The sequence below is a fragment of the Mobula hypostoma genome, chromosome 18 (assembly GCF_963921235.1).
Source record: "Mobula hypostoma chromosome 18, sMobHyp1.1, whole genome shotgun sequence".
Lineage (NCBI taxonomy): Eukaryota > Metazoa > Chordata > Chondrichthyes > Myliobatiformes > Myliobatidae > Mobula > Mobula hypostoma.
In genome coordinates, this window is record NC_086114.1 from 45945292 (window position 1) to 45966723 (window position 21432).

Genomic DNA, 21432 nt, shown 5'->3' on the forward strand with positions numbered 1-21432 from the left:
TGCCAACTCTATTCATGCCTCTCATTATTTTATAAACTTGCATCACATCGCCCCTCAGCCTCTGAAGCTCCAGAAAAAGCAATCCAAGTTTATCTAACTTCACCTTATATGTTCTAATCCAGGCAGCATTCTGGTAAATCTCTTCTGAACCCACTTCAAAGTCTCCACATCCTCACTGCAAAAGATTGACCAGAACTGCACACAATGCTTCAAGTGCAGCCTAATCAAAGCTTTATATAATTGTGTTGTAACTTCTTGACTCTTATACTTTATGCCCCGGTAATGGAAGCAAGCATGGCATATGTCTCCTTCACCACTCTATTAACTTGCCTTACCACCTTCACAAGGGTATGGACTTGGACCAGCCCGCCCTCCAAGATCTCTCTGTACATCAGAACTGTTAATCGTCCTGCCATTAACTGTTATGTCCCTTTACATTTGATTTTTTTTTCCCTTTATTTAGATTCAGGAGCCTAGTGTCAGAATCAGCTCTCGCACTGTCCAGCATAATGAAGAATTCTACAATGTCATGGGCTCTCTTTCACAAATGACATTGCACAACAAGATTGCTTATTAATCTTTTCCTGTCAAACAGTCCCAGTCTGGCTCTGCAGTTGGTTCCTCAACATATTGAACTAAAACTCTATCACAAGCCCATTTCAGAAATTCTACTTATACAGTATTATTACAAATTTATTTTGTCCAATTAGTATGTAGATTGAAGTCACCTTTAATTACAATTGCATCTTAATGCATACATCACTAATTTCAGTTTAATGGTTTCCTCTATATCACCACAATTGTTTGTGGTTTTGCATATAATCTACCAGCATTTTCTACCTCATAATGTTCCTCTACACCTCCCATATAGATCTTCCATCAGGGTTTTTAACTTTAACACTATATTCTGCATTCTGCTATTGCTTTTCCTTGTACTTCCTCAATATGCTGATGTGACGAAATGATAGCATGCAAAGCAAAGTTTTTCACTGTTTCTCAGCACATGTGATAATAATAAACCAAGATAATAATATACAGGTACATAAATGGGAGGTGTATGGAGGACTATGGTCTCGGTGCAAGTCGATGGAACTAGGCAGAAGACCTGGTCAACATGGACTAGATGGGCCAAAGGGCCTGTTTCTGTACTGTGGTGCTCTATGACCCTTTATCAGAACCAGAATCAAATTTATTAACACTGACATATATCATAAAAAATGCTGTTTTGTGGCACCTGTACAGTGGAAGACATTAAAAAGTTACTACAAATGGCAAATAAATAATATTTGAAAAGGAGAAGAGCGAGGTAGTGTTCATTGACCATTCAGAAACCAGTGTGACAATAATAAACCAATTTGCCAATTTAATTTCCTTCCACACACTTACAAAGTAATTTACCTTCCTTAGCTGATGTTGTGAGATTCAATCAATGGCCCAGGCCTCTTGAAACTCATTCAGTAATATAGCCACTGTATATTGTGTCCCTAATCATGCAAATAATAGAATCATGAACTGCTGGGAATATGAAATAGATATAGTATATAGAAGTATAAACATAATAAAGGATAGATTATGTTTTGGATAACATAGCAGACCATATGTTAGGATGGATCTGCTGGTTGAGGACAGAGTGGGAGTGTCAAGGTAATGACCAAGTCTGGCAGAAGGATTGGAGGGACAATTGAACCGGTTTGCAACGAGGAGTGGAGATGGCAGATTGAAGATGAGATCAGAGGTTCCAAGAAACATTGGGAGCCTCATTCGATATGAGGATGGGTGAGAGAAAGCATGAAAGAAAACTAAAACAAAGGTTGTCATCTCAGACAAAGGTCATGGACTGGGAATGGCTGAACCCCTTTGGTTTCATCTCTGATCTTAAGACTTTGTTTACACTTCCTCAGAGCTGCTGATCATGAGAGCAAGTATTTAGTGAAAAAGCTGATAAAGGTGACTAACATTTGGCTCAAAGAAGGGCATGGTTAATTGATGGAGGTTTAGTGAGTGCATTTATAATTGTGCAACAATTTACTCCCCAGCAGAAGGTGTGGATGATCCAATACTGAAGTTTGAAATAAACTGCAGGAGATAAAGAAAAGCACTTTAGTATAGTGTTAATGTTAATATTCAGTTAGACTCAGAGCACTACATAGGTGGTCACAGAGTGGTTACGGGAAGCTAGTGAGGCCAAACTTGGAATATTATGTTCACTTTTGGTCTACTGCTATAGGAAAAAAAATGTTATTAAACTGGAAAGAGGGCTGAAAGGATTCACAAGAATGTTTCCAGGATTTGAAGGACTGAGTCATAGAGAGAGGTTGGATAGGCTGGGACATTTTTCTTTGGAGTGTAGGAGGTCTTGCAGCCACAAAGGCAACAAGTTTCAAAACATATGCCGGTGATATTAAACCTAATTCTGATTCTGAGGGATGCTCTTACAGAGGTGCACACAATCAAGAGGGTCATGGAGAGAGTGAATGCACTCAGTATTTTCCCTAGGGTTGGTTGATGAAGAACTAGAGGGCATAGGTTTAAGGGAAGAGGGGAAAGATTGAAAGGCAACTTTTTACATAGAGGCTGTTTGAGGAAGTGCCTTGAGGCAGTTAATAGGACAACTTTGAAAAGACAGCGGGCAGGCACATGGAAAGGAAAAGTTTAGAAGGTTAAGGGCCAAACATGGGCAAATAGGACTAGCTTGGACGGGCACCATGGTTGGCATGGAACAATTGGGCCAAAGGGTCTGTCTTGGTGCTAGATCACTCTATAACACTAAGGTAGTGTGCATTTACTGTGACAGTCGGCTTTCAACTAAGCTAAAGCATGATACCAACAATGGGAACCAGATGACGGTTTCCTTGACTGTAGGGGCTCACCAAAAATCAACAATTAGATCTAGCAACTAATATGCATAAACCACATGACAATACACAGATACTGAATATTGTATTGGTCATTCAGAGCATCAGATTTCTGACAAGCTCTTTTCAATTACCCTATATCCCTATAAATATTGCTCCTTCAAATATTTGAAGATTACTTTTACATCAACTGTTCAAATGTAGTTACATTCAAATTTCTAGCCACATGTTGCATATGCTTTCTTCCTTATATCTTCTAATTCTTTTACCTGAAATACATGTACTCTGATTATTCAGCTTCATCCACTGGAAACCTATTCTGTTTATCTACTACAAAGAAGGAAAAGAGTAGTGGGTGCCTGGAGCACCACCACCTACAGATTCCCCTCCAACACACACCCATACATGAGTACAAGCCTCTCCACCATCAGCAGTATCTCCTGGAAGCACTGCCTCAAGAAGGCAACATCCATCATCAAAGACCCCCACCATCCAGGCCATGCCACCTTCTCATGGCTGCCATCAGGTAGGAGGTACAGAACCCTGAAGTCCCACATCACTAAGTTCAAGTACAGCTACTTCCCTTCAACCATTCAGAAACAACCAGCAGAATCCTAATCACTATGGTTTAGACACTTTGATCACTTTACATTAAAGTGGGCTTATTTTGTTCCAATTGTGATCTTTCTAATCAAAGTTGTGTATAATTTATGTTTATTTTTTTGTGGAAGCTTCTAATGTGATATTATGCAAGTAAGCTTTTCATTGAATCTGCATACATGTACATCTGCAAATGACAATAAACTCAACTTTAACCTTCCAAGCAGATCACCCTTCCTTATCATTGCTAGTCTAACTCCTGGATCTCCCTATGCAAAGGCATTATTGGATCACCTTCAACACACAAAGCACAGTAGATCAGGAAGATAGGTCACCACCACTACCTTAGGGAGAAGTAATAAATGCTGTCCTTGCTAACAACACATTGCATGAAATAAATAAATATTTTTTTAAAAACAGTATAGGCTTTGGTGAGGAAGTGATCAGTACTTCCTGTTGGAATTCCTTCAGATGTAACTACAATATATTTCATAAATACTGTACATTTAAATTCCTTAGTGCTATCATATCAGAAAATCTGTCCTGGCACCAGCACATGAGTGCCATCACAAAGAAGGCATGACAGCACCTCTACTTTCTTGGAAGTTTGCAGAGATTTGGCACGTCATCCAAAACTTTGACAAATTGTTTTAGATGCACATTAGGGAGAACCCTAACTGGTTGTACCGTGCCCTGGTTTGGGAACACCAATGCCCAGGACTGGAAAAGTGTAAAGATAGTGGTGGATACAGCTATCCACCACTGGAGCACACCTACAAGGAGCACTGCCACGAAAAGCCATGCCAGGCCATGCTGCCTTCTAACTATTACCTTTGGACATGTTGTGTATTTAATATTTCAGGAATTGAGTAATATTATAAATATATTGTCTGATTAAGCATTCTTTGTTGTTTAAATAATTCATTACGGGTTAGCTGTAAAAATATATGAATGGCATATGTCATCACACCACCACATCATAAGTGTGTCTCTCGCTAAATTAAAAACAAAACTAAAACACACAACTCTCAGCTTCGTGTTTTTTATTTAAATAGTTTTATGTTTTGGAGTTACAAAACATAGCACTGGCAATGATTTAAGTCTTAAACAACCCAAGATGACTATCTACCAGTTGAAGCATAGCGAGATGTTCAAGCAAAAAAAAGCAAAATGGTCAAGTTAAAGAAAAACAGCACAGTATGTGCTTCTTTGGGAAGGGACAGAGATAGATATATCAAAAAAGGCAGAAAGATGGGCAAATTCATAGGTTCATAATCAATGAGTACCGGGTGATAATAATCATAAATAAAAAAGCAGAAAGATAGATGCATGCGACTGCACAAGAGATCATTGTATATTGTACACTGAGAGAATTGAGCAGTTTTTAAAACAAATGAAATAGCCAATGAAAAGCAAGTAATACACATCAAAGTTGCTGGTGAACGCAGCAGGCCAGGCAGCATCTCCAGGAAGAGGTACAGTCGACATTTCAGGCCGAGACCCTTCGTCAGGACTAACTGAAGGAAGAGTTAGTAAGAGATTTGAAAGTGGGAGGGGGAGGGGGATATCCAAAATGATAGGAGAAGACAGGAGGGGGAGGGATGGAGCCAAGAGCTGGACAGGTGACTGGCAAAGGGGATATGAGAGGATCATGGGACAGGAGGTCCGGGGAGAAAGACAAGCGGGGGGGAAACCCAGAGGATGGGCAAGGGGTATATTCAGAGGGACAGAGGGAGAAAAAGGAGAGTGAGAGAAAGAATGTGTGTATAAAAATAAATAACGGATGGGGTATGAGGGAGAGGTGGGGCATTAGCGGAAGTTAGAGAAGTCGATGTTCATGCCATCAGGTTGGAGGCTACCCAGACGGAATATAAGGTGTTGTTCCTCCAACCTGAGTGTGGCTTCATCTTTACAGTAGAGGAGGCCGTGGATAGACATGTCAGAATGGGAATGGGATGTGGAATTAAAATGTGTGGCCACTGGGAGATCCTGCTTTCTCTGGCAGACAGAGCGCAGGTGTTCAGCAAAGCGGTCTCCCAGTCTGCGTCGGGTCTCGCTAATATATAAAAGGCCACATCGGGAGCACCGGACGCAGTATATCACCCCAGCCGACTCACAGGGTCTCGGCCTGAAACGTTGACTGTACCTCTTCCGAGAGATGCTGCCTGGCCTGCTGCGTCCACCAGCAACTTTGATGTGTGTTGCTTGAATTTCCAGCATCTGCAGAATACCTGTTGTTTGCGTTAATGAAAAGCAAGTGCCAGATTTACTGAGTACATCGGATTTAAAGGAATACAATTTGCTTAGAAGTTTGACTAATCCCACCAAACCAACCAAAATTAGCTTTGCAGATATCATGAAAATAATGTAGGAATATTTAGAACTGAAAACATTGTTGATTGCTGAATGCTTTAAGTGTCCTAGCCAGAATCAAAAGGAAGGGGAGTCCATTTCAGCACACGTGGCTGAATTGAAGGAGTTGCCTGAGCATTGTCAGTACAATGATGAGTTCAATGATGCACTGGGGGATCATTTAGTTTGTGGAATCTCACAAGAAAGATTCAAGTACAGCTCCTAACTGAGGCACAACTCACTTTTAAAAGAGCAGTTGAAGTTACTTTATGAATGGAAACAACAGACAGAGATGCAATTGAGTTGAAGTCAGGAATAAAAGTGTGCATGAACAAATTTGAAACATCGAAACAGAAACTGGCCTGGCCAAGCAAATTGTGTTACCATTGTGGCAGGGGCTCACATACACCAGATTAATAAAGATTTAAAGATGAACCTTGCAGAAAATGCATACAAAGAGCCTATCGGGCAGATAAAAATAAATGGACTGTACGGGGAAGAGAAAAAGCTAAGAAGTCAAATTGCAGTTTCAAAATTAGCACTAATTAGCATGCTGTTGATGAAAACATCTGATAATGATCAGAGTGACATAGGCTGAGTAGGACCAGCAACTTTGATGTGTGTTGCTTGAATTTCCAGCATCTGCAGAATTCCTGTTGTTTAGGACTGAGAGTAGATTTGAGATTTGCAATGAGAAAAACTAACAATAGACAAGCAATATGATTTACACCAGAAGAGAATGGCAAATTAATTAAAATGGAATTGGACACCGACTCGGCTGTTTCGGTCATTTCACAAAATGAGTTTGAACAGCATTTCAGAGATATTGAACTGAAGCTTGCAGATATCCAACTAAGAACTTATACTGGAGAAAAGATAACTTGTGGGAATGAGAATCGTAACAGTGAAATACAAGAACCGACAAGCCACATTGATTTTGTATGTGGTAAAAACAGGAGGACCAGCATTGTGGGGCATGATTGGTTGAGGCAACAACCTGATTGGAGATCTTTCCACCATTTGCATGCCACATCCTCTGCAATCGAATCAACTGAAAGTGAATCAAGAAAGATACTGATAATACCACAGCAGTATTCAAGCATGATCATGGGCTCAAAGCACGATGCAACAAGTGTGAATTCTTTCAACCAAGCATCATTTACTGTCGTCACATCATTGGTGCATCGGAATTATACCAATGTGCAGGCAAAATTCAAGAGTGGTGGATGCCCCAGGGCCAAAGGATGTGTCACAGTTGCAGTCCTTTTTAGGATTTGTCAATAACTATAACAGCTTCCCGGCAAACATTGTTACTGTGCTCCACCCCTTGAAATCATTACTACAGATCGGGAAGCAATGGACAAAACAGGGTGAGGTGGCTTTCCAAAAGGCAAAGGAAATGGTGACATCAGGCACTGTACTCATGCATTATGATCAACACCATCAAGTGAATTTTGCCTGTGATGCCTCACCTTATGGTACAGGTGCAGTCAAGTCACATGTTATGAGTGATAGAAGTGAACACCCATAGCCTTTGTATCGTGTTCCCCTACCATTGCAAAGAAAAATGACAAATAGATTGACAGAGAGGCTTTCAGTCTGGTTGGGGTGTAAAATGTTTCAACTAGCTTTTGTATGGGAGAGAGTTTACCCTCATTACTGATCATCAACCACTAGTATCCATTTTCAAACCACAGAAGGGTGTTCTACTAACAGCAGCACATACGCCGACATGGGCTCTGTTTCTTGGGGGATACAATTATAAGGTTGAATTCTAGAGGATGATAGTCCTGTTTACCCTTAGAAAAGGAAATACCTGAAAAATTTACACATCTTGACATATTCTCCCTAATGCAAATCAAAAGTCTGTCTAGTACGGCAGAGATGATCCAAATGGAAGCCAGAAAAGACCCCACACCGTCTCAGATCTACATGGCCACCCAAAATGACTGGAGGGTACAGTAGAGACTCCAGTTCCCCCATTTTACCAGCTCTAGGATGCACTTGCCCTTGGTGGAGTTTGTCCCAGGGGTTTGGGGTTTGGTGGTGTGGGTACAGATACACCCAGCCCTGAGACACCAGGCAAGGTAATCTAATTCCAAACAATTGATTTATTAATCATTACAGAATGTCTCTCTGGTGTTTCCTGCTCCCTCCCCTCTCCCTTCCCCTTTTTCCAACCATGATCCCCCTCTCCCTACCCCCTTCTCACCCTCAGTACACATAGAGGCCCATATCAGAAGCAGGTTTATCATCACTCACATACATTATGAATTTTTTTTGCAGCAATACAGTGCAATACATAATATTACTACAGTACTGTGCAAAAGTTTTTGATACCCTAGCTATATACTGTATATGTGCCTAAGACTTTTGTACAGCACTGTACATGTCAGTCATCGAGGCATAGTCAAAAGGAAAGCGTTGACTCAAAGCTTTGTCTGGTGGCCTGGGATAGATCAGCAGATTGAGCAGCTTGCCATGCACAGTTCAAGATGCCAGCCCGTCCAGAAGAAAGGTGTCCAGAGCTGCAGCCACTTCCTGCAGTCTCAGAGTCAACTGCGGTGGAGGAAGCCCCAGAACCTGAGATTGTTTCACAGCCATAAATCTCACCTGCCAAGCCTAGTGACCCCTCTTGTCAGGAAAGGTGTTATCCCACAAGAGTAAGAAATTCTCTTCAGCCATTAAATCTTTAGGCCTGCATGGGGCAATTTAAAATTTACTATGCTGTGAATGCCTATATGGTAGTTATATTTTATAGTATACTATATATATATAAGTTGAGATTCATTCTATGTTGATTTGGAGTGTTGTGTATTTAATATTTCAGTAATTGAATAATGTAAATACAAACCCCATTTCCAGAAAAGTTGGGATATTTTCCAAAATGCAATAAAAACAAAAATCTGTGATATGTTAATTCACGTGAACCTTTATTTAACTGACAAAAGTACAAAGAAAAGATTTTCAATAGGTTTACTGACCAACTTAATTGTATTTTGTAAACATACACAAATTTAGAATTTGATGGCTGCAACACACTCAACAAAAGTTGGGACAGAGGCATGTTTACCATTGTGTTACATCATCTTTCCTTTTAATAACACTTCTTAATCGTTTTGGAACTGAGGATACTTATTGTAGCAGATTTACAACTGGAAATTTTGTCCATTCTTGCTTGATATAAGACTTCAGCTGCTGGCCGTGGTTTCCGTTGTCTGATTCTCCTCTTCATGATGCGCCATACATTTTCAATAAGAGATAGATCTGGACTGGCAGCAGGCCAGTCAAGCACACGCACTCTGTGTCTACAAAGCCATGCTGTTGTAGCCCGTGCAGAATGTGGTCTGGCATTGTCCTGCTGAAATAAGCATGGACGTCCCAGAAAGAGACAACGCCTTGATGGCAACATATATCTCTCTAAGATCCTAATATATGCCTCAGAGTCAATGGTACCTTCACATACGTGCAACTCACCCATGCCATGGGCACTAATGCACCCCCATACCATCACAGATTCTGGCTTTTGCACCTTTTGCTGATAACAATCTGGATGGTCGTTTTCATCTTTGGCACGGAGAACTTGGTGCCCGTTTTTTCCGAAAACTAGCTGAAATGTGGACTCATCTGACCACAGCACATGGTTCCACAGTCTTTCGGTCCATCTGAGATGAGCTCGGGCCCAGAGAACTCGCCGGTGTTTCTGCATAGAGTTGATGTATGGCTTCCTCCTTGTATAATACAGTTTCAAGTTGCATTTCTGGATGCAGCAACGAACTGTGTTGAGTGACAATGGTTTTCCGAAGTACTCCCGAGCCCAGGTGGCTATAATTGTCACAGTAGCATGACTGTTTCTTAGGCAGTGCCGCCTGAGGGCTCGAAGATCACACGCATTCAACAGTGGTTTCCGACCTTGCCCTTTATGCACTGAGATGTGTCTGAATTCTCTGAATCTTTTCACAGTTTTATGTACTGTAGATGTTGAAAGATGTAAATTCTCTGCAATCTTGCGTTGAGAAATGTTCCTTTTGAACTGACTAACAATTCTCTCATGAATTTTGGCACAAAGGGGTGAGCCACGACCCCTTGCTTGCAAAAACTGAGCCTTTGATGGACGCCACTTTTAGAACATAGAACATAGAATAGTACAGCACAGTACAGGCCCTTCAGCCCACAATGTTGTGCCAACCCTCAAACCCTGCCTCCCATAAAATACTCACTGCATTCTGCAGATGTGCAGTAGACAGCATCCTAACAAGCTGCATCACTAGTTGGTAAGATAACTGCACTGCAGTGGATAGGAAATCTCTACAATGAGCAACCAAAACTACCCAATGCATCACTGGCACCAGTCTACCCACCATCTAAGATATATTGTGTTGAAAAAAGGACCAGTAACATCATGAAGGATCCCACCCACCTTGCTGATGGACTGTTTGTCTGACTCCCACCTGGCTGTGTAACATCCATACCAAAACTACCAAACTCAAACTACCATACCCAGTCATGATACCTCACCTGCTACCAATTAGCCTGCTTAATGTGGAGTCTTACTTGAATATTCTGTGCACTTTTCAATCTTATTTTAACTCTGTCCCAACTTTTGTTGAGTATGTTGCAGCCATCAAATTCTAAATTTGTGTATGTTTACAAAATACAATTAAGTTGGTCAGTAAAACTATTGAAAATTTTTTCTTTGTATTTTTATCAGTTAAATAAGGGTTCACGTGAATTAACATATCACACATTTTTTTATTGCATTTTAGAAAATATCCCAACTTTTTCTGGAAATGGGGTTTGTATATTGTTTGAATAATTCATTATTGGTTACATGTAAAAGTACGTGAATGGCATATGTCATCACGTCACCACAACATAAGTGCATGTCTCACGAAATTAAAAATGAAACTTAGATGCGTATCTCTAATTCTCCGTGTTTTTTCCTTCAAGTAGTTTTTTGTTTTGGAGTTACAAATCATCACAGGGCAGTGTTACAGGAGCTTTAGACTGCACAGCACCAGATTCAGGAATTGTTACTACTCTGCAACCATCAGGCTCTTGAACCAGAGTGGATAACTTCACTCCCCTCAACTCTGGACTGATTCCTCAACCTATGGAGTTATGTTCAAGGACTCCAAAACTTATGTTCTTTTTTATTTGAACAATTTGTCTTTTGCACATTGTTTGCTTCTCTGTCTTTGTTTACGTATAGTTTTATTTCTTTATTTTCGTGTAAATACCTGTAAGAAAATGAATCTCAAAGTAGTGTGTGGTGGTATACATACCTTGATAATAAATTTACTTTGACTTTGACTTGACTTTGAAACACTCATATGGTTGCCACACTGCATCGGTAATGTAGGAAACCTAGACCTAGGATGGTGAATGCGTGCCAGTCGAGTGCACAACTTTATCCAAAACAGTGTTGAGCTTCATGACAGTTTGGCACTAACTTGTCAAGATGATGGAAAGGATTATCAGTGACACTTGCTTCTTAGATTTGGACGAAACACTTAATGCCAAATGAGAAACTCATTGCTATGGCACACATGTGTTAAGTAAATAAATTAGTATAAGACAAGATTGCTGTGCCCAATGAAGCGACTAGTGCCCACTGTTGACAAATAGGTTTCACTGATTGCATTACAACCAATTATGTTAAATTCATTGTATAGACAAAGCTTGGGAACAGAAAAGGTAACCGAGAGGGCTAGTACTAACCAGACAACTGAGATCTGCTCTGATGCAGTTTAAAGTAGATCTGTCTCTTCTGGTAATAAGTGATATTCAGATATTAACTTCTCCTGGTGTAGTAAAGTGCTACACTATTATGCAAGGGGGAAAGGTGTACCGTGTGTTAAAGTTCAGGACTGTAATTGACTGCTTTAAAAATGTTTTTTTTTAGTGTTTGCTTCCAACTGTTCCCAACAGAATCCAGTTCAAATGAAATTTCAACCTCTTCCCAGTTATTCACCACCCCCTCCTCACTTTCAATCAACTCTTCAGTCAATTATACTTCTGGACTTTAACACATGGTACACCTTTCCCCCTTGAATCGGAGTGTAGCACTTTACTACACCAGTTGTAAGATCAGGGTTCAATTCCCATGTTGTCTGTTTGGACATTCTCCCTGTGATTGCAAGTGTTTCCTCCAGGTGCTCCAGTTTGCTCCCACATTCCAGAGGTATATGGGTTAGCATTAGTGAGTTGTGGGACTGCTATGTTGGCACCAGAAGCACGATGACCCTTGCCGGGTTCCCACAGCACAATGCAAACTATGTTGGTTATTGGCACACACATTTCACTATATGCTTCAATGTGCATGTGACAAATAAAACTAATTTTAATCTCGCAACTCTTCACTACCAATTCTATTTCCAACTCTCCCTACGGAACTCTTCAGAAAACACTGGTGGCAGTTGTGTACAGGCCACCTAACAGTAGTAGTGAGGTTGGGGATGGCATTAAACAGGAAATTAGAAATGCGTGCAATAAAGGAACAGCAGTTCTAATGGGTAACTTCAATCTACATATAGATTGGGTGAACCAAATTGGTAAGGGTGCTGAGGAAGAGGATTTCTTGGAATGTATGTGGGATGGTTTTTTGAACCAACATGTTGAGGAACCAACTAGAGAGCAGGCTATTCTAGACTGAGTATTGAACAATGAGGAAGGGTTAATTAGCAATCTTGTCGTGAGAGGCCCCTTGGGTAAGAGTGACCATAATATGGTGGAATTCTTCATTAAGATGGAGAGTGACATAGTTAATTCAGAAACAAAGGTTCTGAACTTAAAGAAGGGTAACTTTGAAGGTATGAGACGTGAATTAGCTAAGATAGACTGGCAAATGATACTTAAAGGGTTGACGGTGAATATGCAACGGCAAGCATTTAAAGATCGCATGGATGAACTACAACAATTGTTCATCCCAGTTTCGCAAAAGAATAGATTAGGGAAGGTAGTGCACCCGTGGCTGACAAGGGAAATTAGGGATAGTATCAATTCCAAAGAAGGAGCATACAAATTAGCCAGAAAAAGTGGCTCACCTGAGAACTGGGAGAAATTCAGAGTCCAGCAAAGGAGGACAAAGGGCTTAATTAGGAAAGGAAAATAGGGTTATGAGAGAAAACTGGCAGGGAACATAAAAACTGACTGTAAAAGCTTTTATAGATACTGTTACGAGAATACACATAAAATTAAGATGTTTGCTGGCCTGGGCTAGCATCAGTGGCATCAGCAGTTGGTCTGCCACCTGCCCTCAGGGGAAGGAGAGATAAGGAACAATGGAGCAGCGTCTGGAGATGTGTAATGAAGGGATGTGGGAGGAAGAGCTGTCTGGAGCGGCTCCCCCCTTTGAACCCTGAACTGTTTGAAGTGATGGACAGGCGATACCCCAGCAGGGGGATAAAAAGGGACAGGTTCGCTAAGACGAGCACACACGCCACCCGAGGTAACGAGACCCTGGAAGCGGTGCGCTTCTCACGAGTGGGTGAGAAGTCCCAGACAACGACAAGGGTGGAAAGGTACGATCAGCGGGAACCCGGTGTGTGTCCGCCCTTGCCTGGGTGCCGGGTTCACTGCAGAGGATCGACCGCATCTGGAGGAGGGGTCACAGTCGGTGACCTCAGGTGACATCACCAAGGACCTGCCCAAAAGCTGGTTGTGAGCCATCCCGCTGGTCTGTGAGTGAAGCTGTGCTGAATGATGAGTTGTTCTCTCTGTCTCTCTTCCCCCACCTTGTCCATCGCCATGGCAACGATTACTGCGAACTGAACTACTAAACTGGACTGAACTTTGAGTCATTTTGAAATTGGTCATTTACCCCTAGACAACGATAGAGCTTGATTGATGCTGTTATCTTAATTCTGTGCACATGTGTGGTTATCATTGTTGAATTGTTGCATTTATTATCCTTTCGATTACTGTGTTGCTTGTTTCTTTAATAAAACTTTCTTAGTTCTAGTACTCCAGACTCCAACTGAGTGATCCATTTCTGCTGGTTTGGCAACCCAGTTACGGGGTACGTAACAATACATGAAAAGAAAAAGATTGGATAAGACAAATGTAGGTCTCCTACAGACAGAAACAGGTGAATTGATTATGGGGAACAAGGACATGGCAGACCAATTGAATAACTACTCTGGTTCTGTCTTCACGAAGGAGGACATAAATAATTTTCCGGAAATCGTAGGGGACAGAGGGTCTAGTGAGATGGAGGAACTGAGGGAAATACATGTTAGTAGGGAAGTGGTGTTAGGTAAATTGAAGGGATTAAAGGCAGATAAATCCCCAGGGCCGGATGGTCTGTATCCCAGAGTGCTTAAGGAAGTAGCCCAAGAAATAGTGGATGCATTAGTGATAATTTTTCAAAACTCTTTAGATTCTGGACTAGTTCCTGAGGATTGGAGGGTGGCTAATGTAACCCCACTTTTTAAAAAAGGAGGGAGAGAGAAACTGGGGAATTATAGACCGGTTAGCCTAACATCAGTGGTGGGAAAATGCTAGAGTCAGTTATCAAAGATGTGATAACAGCACATTTGGAAAGCGGTGAAATCATCGGACAAAGTCAGTATGGATTTGTGAAAGGAAAATCATGTCTGACGAATCTCAGAATTTTTTGAGGATGTAACTAGTGGAGTGGATAGGGGAGAACCAGTGGATGTGGTATATTTGGATTTTCAAAAGGCTTTTGACAAGGTCCCACACAGGAGATTAGTGTGCAAACTTAAAGCACACGGTATTGGGGGTAAGGTATTGATGTGGATAGAGAATTGGTTGGCAGACAGGAAGCAAAGAGTGGGAATAAACGGGACCTTTTCAGAATGGCAGGCAGTGACTAGTGGGGTATCGCAAGGCTCAGTGCTGGGACCCTAGTTGTTTACAATATATATTAATGACTTAGATGAGGGAATTAAATGCAGCATCTCCAAGTTTGCGGATGACACGAAGCTGGGCGGCAGTGTTAGCTGTGAGGAGGATGCTAAGAGGATGCAGGGTGACTTGGATAGGTTAGGTGAGTGGGCAAATTCATGGCAGATGCAATTTAATGTGGATAAATGTGAGGTTATCCACTTTGGTGGCAAAAACAGGAAAACAGATTATTATCTGAATGGTGGCCGATTAGGAAAAGGGGAGGTGCAACAAGTCCTGGGTGTCATTATACACCAGTCATTGAAAGTGGGCATGCAGGTACAGCAGGCAGTGAAAAAGGTGAATGGTATGCTGGCATTCATAGCAAGAGGATTCAAGTACAGGAGCAGAGAGGTACGACTGCAGTTGTACAAGGCCTTGGTGAGACCACACCTGGAGTATTGTGTGCAGTTTTGGTCCCCTAATCTGAGGAAATACATTCTTGCCATAGAGGAAGTACAAAGAAGGTTCACCAGATTGATTCCTGGAATGGCAGAACTTCCATATGATGAGAGACTGGATCGACTAGGTTTATACTCTCTGGAATTTAGAAGATTGAGGGGGGATCTTATTGAAATGTATAAAATCCTAAAGGGATTGGACAGGCTAGATGCAGGAAGATTGTTCCCAATGTTGGGGAAGTCCAGAATGAGGAGTCACAGTTTGAGGATAAAGGGGAAGCTTTTTAGGACCGAGATTAGGAAAAACTTCTTCACACAGAGATTGGTGAATCTGTGGAATTCTCTGCCACAGAAAACAGTTGAGGCCAGTTCATTGGCTGTAGTTAAGAGGGAGTTAGATATGGCCCTTGTGGCTAAAGGGATCAGGGGGTATGGAGGGAAGGCTGGTACAGGGTTCTGAGTTGGATGATCAGCCATGATCATACTGAATGGCGGTGCAGGCTCGAAGGGCCGAATGGCCGACTCCTGCACCTATTTTCTATGTTTCTATATATGTACTTCGATAATAAATTTACTTTGACTTTGGGAATCGAACTGGTTCACCCACATAAATATTAGGGAGTCAGAGGCTGGGTAGCCCACAGCTACTAGGTGAGCTGGGTGGCTCATCTCTGACCACTCTGAAGTCAGAAGTGTGATAGAATCCTCATTAGAGCGTGTCTGGATCAGCACAGCTCTAATAATTCTCAGGAAGTCACATTTATCCTGTCAAAGCCGCCTGCTTTGTTCCACCACTCCTAAACAGTCACTCCCTGCATCACCAGCAGAAAGTGGCTCCAGTATGAATCATCCATGAAATGACTGCAGTTAGTCGCCCAGGCCACTCTGATAGCAGCTGCCAAACCTCTGATATTTACGACCAAGAAGACCATAACAGCAGGCACACAGGAAGACCACCAGCTTCAGATTCCTTTCCCAGCAGCGCACCATTGTGATATGGTAATGTTTCACCAATCCTTCATTATCACTGGGTCGAAATACTGAAAATTGCCATCTTCAGCCTTGGGGCAGCACTTTCGTCAGCAGGACTGCAACAGTTCGGGAAGGCGGAACCCTTCTTGATGTTGAAGGCAATTAAATATGCGCAATAATCCCAGTGACACCTAAATCTCAGGAAATGAATAAGTAGTATAACTATTATTTTGATCACTTTTTGGCAATTATTAGTTTATATTTTGTTATTTATAAGTATGATATATATTTCTAGTATACCGTTATTTTATTGCAGAGATTTTCCTGCATTCAGGAATATAGACGTTCGTGGCAAGACAAGTAAAATCCATTCATTATTGCTCTCATGAAGGTCGTCATAGAGCAACCATGATCACCATTAGTGATCACTCATGGTCGAGTATGATTCTTCTCCTGGTGGTTGATCTGGTCACTTGTGGGTCTTGAGATGACTGAAGAGGCTGCTCTGTGATCCACAAGTCCTATTGCAGTGTTGCCAGGTGTAAGTCATTGAAGTGGTGGTGGATGACACTGGTTGGGCCTTTTCCAGTCTCTCCCTATGTTGAAGCCGCTTAGTCTCAGTGGCACAGTGGAGGTGTTCTTCAAGCTGTGTAGTCCCCTCATTGATAGTCCTTCTCCAGCTTTCCCTCTCCTGTGGTAATTTCACCCATCCATTCAGGCTGATGTGGCACTTCCTCAAGTGGGTCTTGATATTGTCCTTGAACTGCATTTTCTGTCCTCCAGGAGTGAGCTTTGTATCCTTGAGCTGGCCAAACAGGAGTTGTTCAGGGAGGCAGGAGTCTGGCATATGGATGATGTGGCCGACCCATCGCAATTGGTGTTGAATCACAGTTGTGGCTGTGAAGTTAATGTTAGCTTCCTCCAGGCTGCTAAGATACAGGCCCTTTGGCCCAACATGTCAGTGCCAGCCACAGTGTCACCCAGCTACTCTCAATTTCCTGCATTCTGCCCATATCCCTCCAAGCCTGCCCCTTGATGTACCTATCCACATTTTTCCTACCCACTTCCCTGACAGCTCATTCCATATACTCACCACCCTTGACATGGAAAAAGTTGCTCCTTTCTCACCTGAAATCTATGTCCCTTAGTTTTGGACTCCCCTAACCCACAGGAAGACTGTTTCAATCCATCTTATCTACCACACATAATTTCAATCTTACACCATGTTAGAATATTCAGCCTTACATCATTTCTCTAAGGTTTCCCCTCATAGTAGTAAGCCATCTTTTTTTATTTCAAAAATAAACTTTGTTCATAATAAAAATATGTAAAAAAGAAGAGAACAATTATGGTGTTGTTTGATCTGTATGGTATACTGAAACTATTCCAATTGGCATCTACAATCATTCCACAGTCAGACACTTACATCATATTTCTTACCCAATCTGATGTTTGTCTGAACAATGTTACCTACCCCGTAACTGGGTTGCCAAACCAGCAGAAATGGATCACTCAGTTGGAGTCTGGATTACTAGATCTAAGAAAGTTTTATTAAAGAAACAAGCAACACAGTAATCGAAAGGATAATAAATGCAACAGTTCAGCAATGATAAACACACATGTGCACAGAATTAAGATAACAGGGTCAATCAAGCTCTATCGTTGTCTAGGGGTAAATGACCAATTTCAAAGTGACACAAAGTCCAGTTCAATTTAGTTCAGTTCGCAGTAATCGTTGCCATGGCGATGGACAATGTGGGGGAAGGAGAGAGAGAACAAGAACGAATGATCATTCAAAACGGCTTCCACACACAGACCTGCGATATTGCTCACAAGCAGCTTTCGGGCGAGTCCTTTGTGATGAAACCTGAGGTCACCGACTGTGACCCCTCCTCCAGATGCGGTCGATCCTCTGCAGTGAACCTGGCACCTAAGCAAGGGTGGACACACACCAGGTTCCCGCTGATCGTACCTTTCCACCCTGTGCGTCTATGGCTTGGTTCCGCAACCAGCCTTCCAAAACAACTCCCGCCAACTTGCAGGGGGGCCACCGCTTCCAGGGTCTCGTTACCTCGGGGTGTCGTGTGTGTCCTGCCTTAGCGAACCTGTCCCTTTTTATCCCCCTGCTGGGGTATCGCCTGTCCATCACTTCAAACAGTTCAGGGTTCAAAGGGGGAGCCGCTCTAGACAGCTCTCTCTCCCGTCCCTTCATTACACATCTCCAAATGCTGCTCCATTGTCCTCCTTATCTCTCTCTCTCTCCCGAACACAGGTGGCAGACCAACTGCTGATCACATAGGACAGCTAACATCTATGTGTATTCTTGTCACACTTCCCCCCTTTAAGGATTTTTACCGGGGGGTAAAAATTACGAACATGAATACATTATTTGATACACACAAATATACATCTTTATCAGTTATTTGGCTAATACAGCGATTTTGAAGTTGTCAACGCCTGACAGACAGTCAGCCATCACATTTTCTGTCCCTTTTATATGTGTTATTTATAATCCCTTAGACCAGGCTCCAATTTAGCAAACTTCATAGTGGCCAAAAACACTGATGAATTGCGATCGATGTAACCTCTCATTTGGTTTTGTCCCGGACCACAATAACAAGGGTCGTCCCATTCCGACTTAGTTTTCTCTCGCAAGGGCTTAGTAGGAAGCGGGGGGGTGGTAGTGACCTCAGAGTTATTGCAAAACTTCCTACAGTACCCCACCATCTCCAAGAGCCTTCCGAGGGCCCTCTTGTCTGTCGGGGTTGGGAGGTCAGCGATAGCCTGCACTGTGGCTTGCATCGCTGCCAGCTGCCCGTGTGTCACCACAATTCCCACGTAAGTGACCTTCATGCGGCCGAACTCATTTTTTTCAAGGTTCACTATCAAGCTGGCTTCAGACAGCCGTATTAAATTGCCAATACACACCTCTGTGTTCGTCAGCCCTTTAGTCACTGAATTACTCATTCTATATGGCTGTTGCTTACTAGGCTGATCTATTGTAACAGACGCCACCCAACGTCCCAGTTCTTTGCATCACCTCGGGACAATCAAACACACGGGTGCGAGTCATTTAATTACTTCTCCTAAAGAGTCGCTTTGTTCGGGGATTAAGGGAGAGACCTTATCAGCAGACCTGGCCAAAACAATAGCCTTCTCCCATCTGGTCAATACCATACTCATCTTTTCACAATGGTTTTTCTCTCTTATCGGGGGGACCCTAGCTTCATTGATTTCCACGCTAACCCCGACTAGGTTTGTTAGCATATCAAAAGCCTGTTACCGTCTCAGTTCGCGTCGGTCATAATCAATAACATCCTCCCCCCTGAGCAGCCGGTAAACCTCTTTCATGATTCCACCAACTGTTTCCTCCAGCACCGCAAAATGTCCACCTCGTGGGCCAGGTTAAAAACCTCATCCCCATAACTCTTTTGCACCACCCCCCACTCCTCATCTGCGGGCACGGTACTTGGTCTGCCTGACTTCCTTAGCACTTCATCCCCCACACAATAGCCTACTAGGTCCCTTGTCAAGTCTGTGTCAGAGAGAGCTGTCTCTGCCGAAACCATCAGCCCCTCGTCTCGCTCCCGCGTCTGCACAAATTCTTTCCTGGCTACTGCTACGTCTGTCCCAGCTCCCTCACTACCTCTTGCCTCACTACACTCCTTCTTTTCACTTTCTACCCCCTTCCTGTACAAGACTGGCAGAAACGTCTCAGCTAAATTTACTTCGGCAGTCCCGGGATGAACCTGCGAGTCCATGGGCGGGGCCTCAATGCTGGCAGGCTGACCTGTCAATCTCACGACTGGGAACACGATTCCCCCGGCGATGTCATTACCAAGCAAGAGTTCCACGCCTTTCATCGGTAATTCGGACCTCACCCCGATCGTGACTAGTCCAGAGACCAGGTTGCTCTGTAAATGTATCTGGTGCAAAGGGACTGACTCTGTCCCCTCCCCAACACCTTTTACCTTGACCTCCCCAGTCTGGGTCTCTGAGCTAAACTCTAATACACTCTTCAGTATTAGTGACTGACACGCTCCCGTGTCTCTCCAGATCCGCACTGGAACTGGTTTTAACCCCTCCTTCACTGACACCAGTCCGGCCGAGATAAACCTCTCGCGCCCTTCCTGAATTTTGGCCGACCTGTCCTTCCCTAGCGGTTCGTTTACCAGCTCGATACAGCCATTCAAAATCGCTGTCTTCCCTTTTCCCGTCTCCTTCTTTGGGGCAAAGCACCTGGACGCAACGTGTCCGACTTTCCCGCAATTATAACAGACGACCCCAGGAGACTTCCTGCCAGACTGCTCCCGGTCTACCTTATCCTTCTCACTAGTCCCCGGCTTACTTTCTGACTTTTCCGGCGGACTCTCCCCGCCGTCCTGACTACCCTTCTGGTAGCCTTTACTCGGGGTAAACTTCATTTTATGTGTCAACGCATACTCATCCGCTAACTTAGCAGTTGCGGCTAACATGGCTGCCTCTTTCTCATCTAGGTAGGGTCGCATACCCTCAGGGACACAACCTTTAAACTGCTCAATCAGGATCAGTTGTAGCAGTCCGTCATAATCCCCCTCTACCCCCTTCAAGGCGCACCAACGCTCACAATATGCATCTCACGGGCAAACTCTAAATACGTGCGGTCCCACTGCTTCCTTGCATTCTGGAACCTCTGCCGGTATGCCTCCGGGACCAACTCATAAATCCTGAGGATGGCCTCTTTCACCACCTCATACCTCTGGGCATCTTCCGCGGACAAAGCCGAGTAAGGTTCTTGGGCTTTCCCTTTCAGTACACTCTGAAGTAAAACAGCCCACTTATCCCTCAGCCAGTCCTGACTTATAGCCACTTTTTCGAAATGGAGAAAGTAGCGATCCACGTCGGTATCGTCAAATGGGGGAACCAGCCTAACCTCCTGGGTCGCCCGGAACCCTCCACCTTGGTTCGGCTCGAGCCCCTGCTCTGCCCTTAACCTTAACTTCTCCAGCTCGAATTCCCTTTCCCTCTGTTTCTCCAACTGCCTCTCTTCTCACTCCAACTGCCTCTCTCTCTCTTGCCTTTCTAATTCTCTCTCCTGCTCTTCTCGCTGTAACTGTCTGTCCCTCTCTTTCTCTTCTCGCTCCAACTGCCGTACCCGGAACTCGTGCTCGAGTCTCAGTTTTTCAAGCTGCACCTGTACTGCGTCTCCAGCAGGTTTTTCAATAGACACCAACCCCAGCTCGCCTTGGGGAAACACACCTTTAGATACATAGTGCTCTACGATAGCTCTGTGTATCTCCTCTCTCCTCATTGTTGACTTCCCCTTAGCAAGATTCAACCGTTTGGCCACAGCTACCAGTTCC

At 43.2% G+C, this 21432-nt stretch overlaps 1 protein-coding gene across 1 annotated transcript in view; it reads left to right on the plus strand.

Moving 5' to 3' along the window:
• Positions 1 to 21432, plus strand: part of LOC134358517 (dual oxidase 2-like) — a 169798-nt gene that overhangs the window by 13484 nt on the left and 134882 nt on the right. The window lies entirely within an intron of this gene.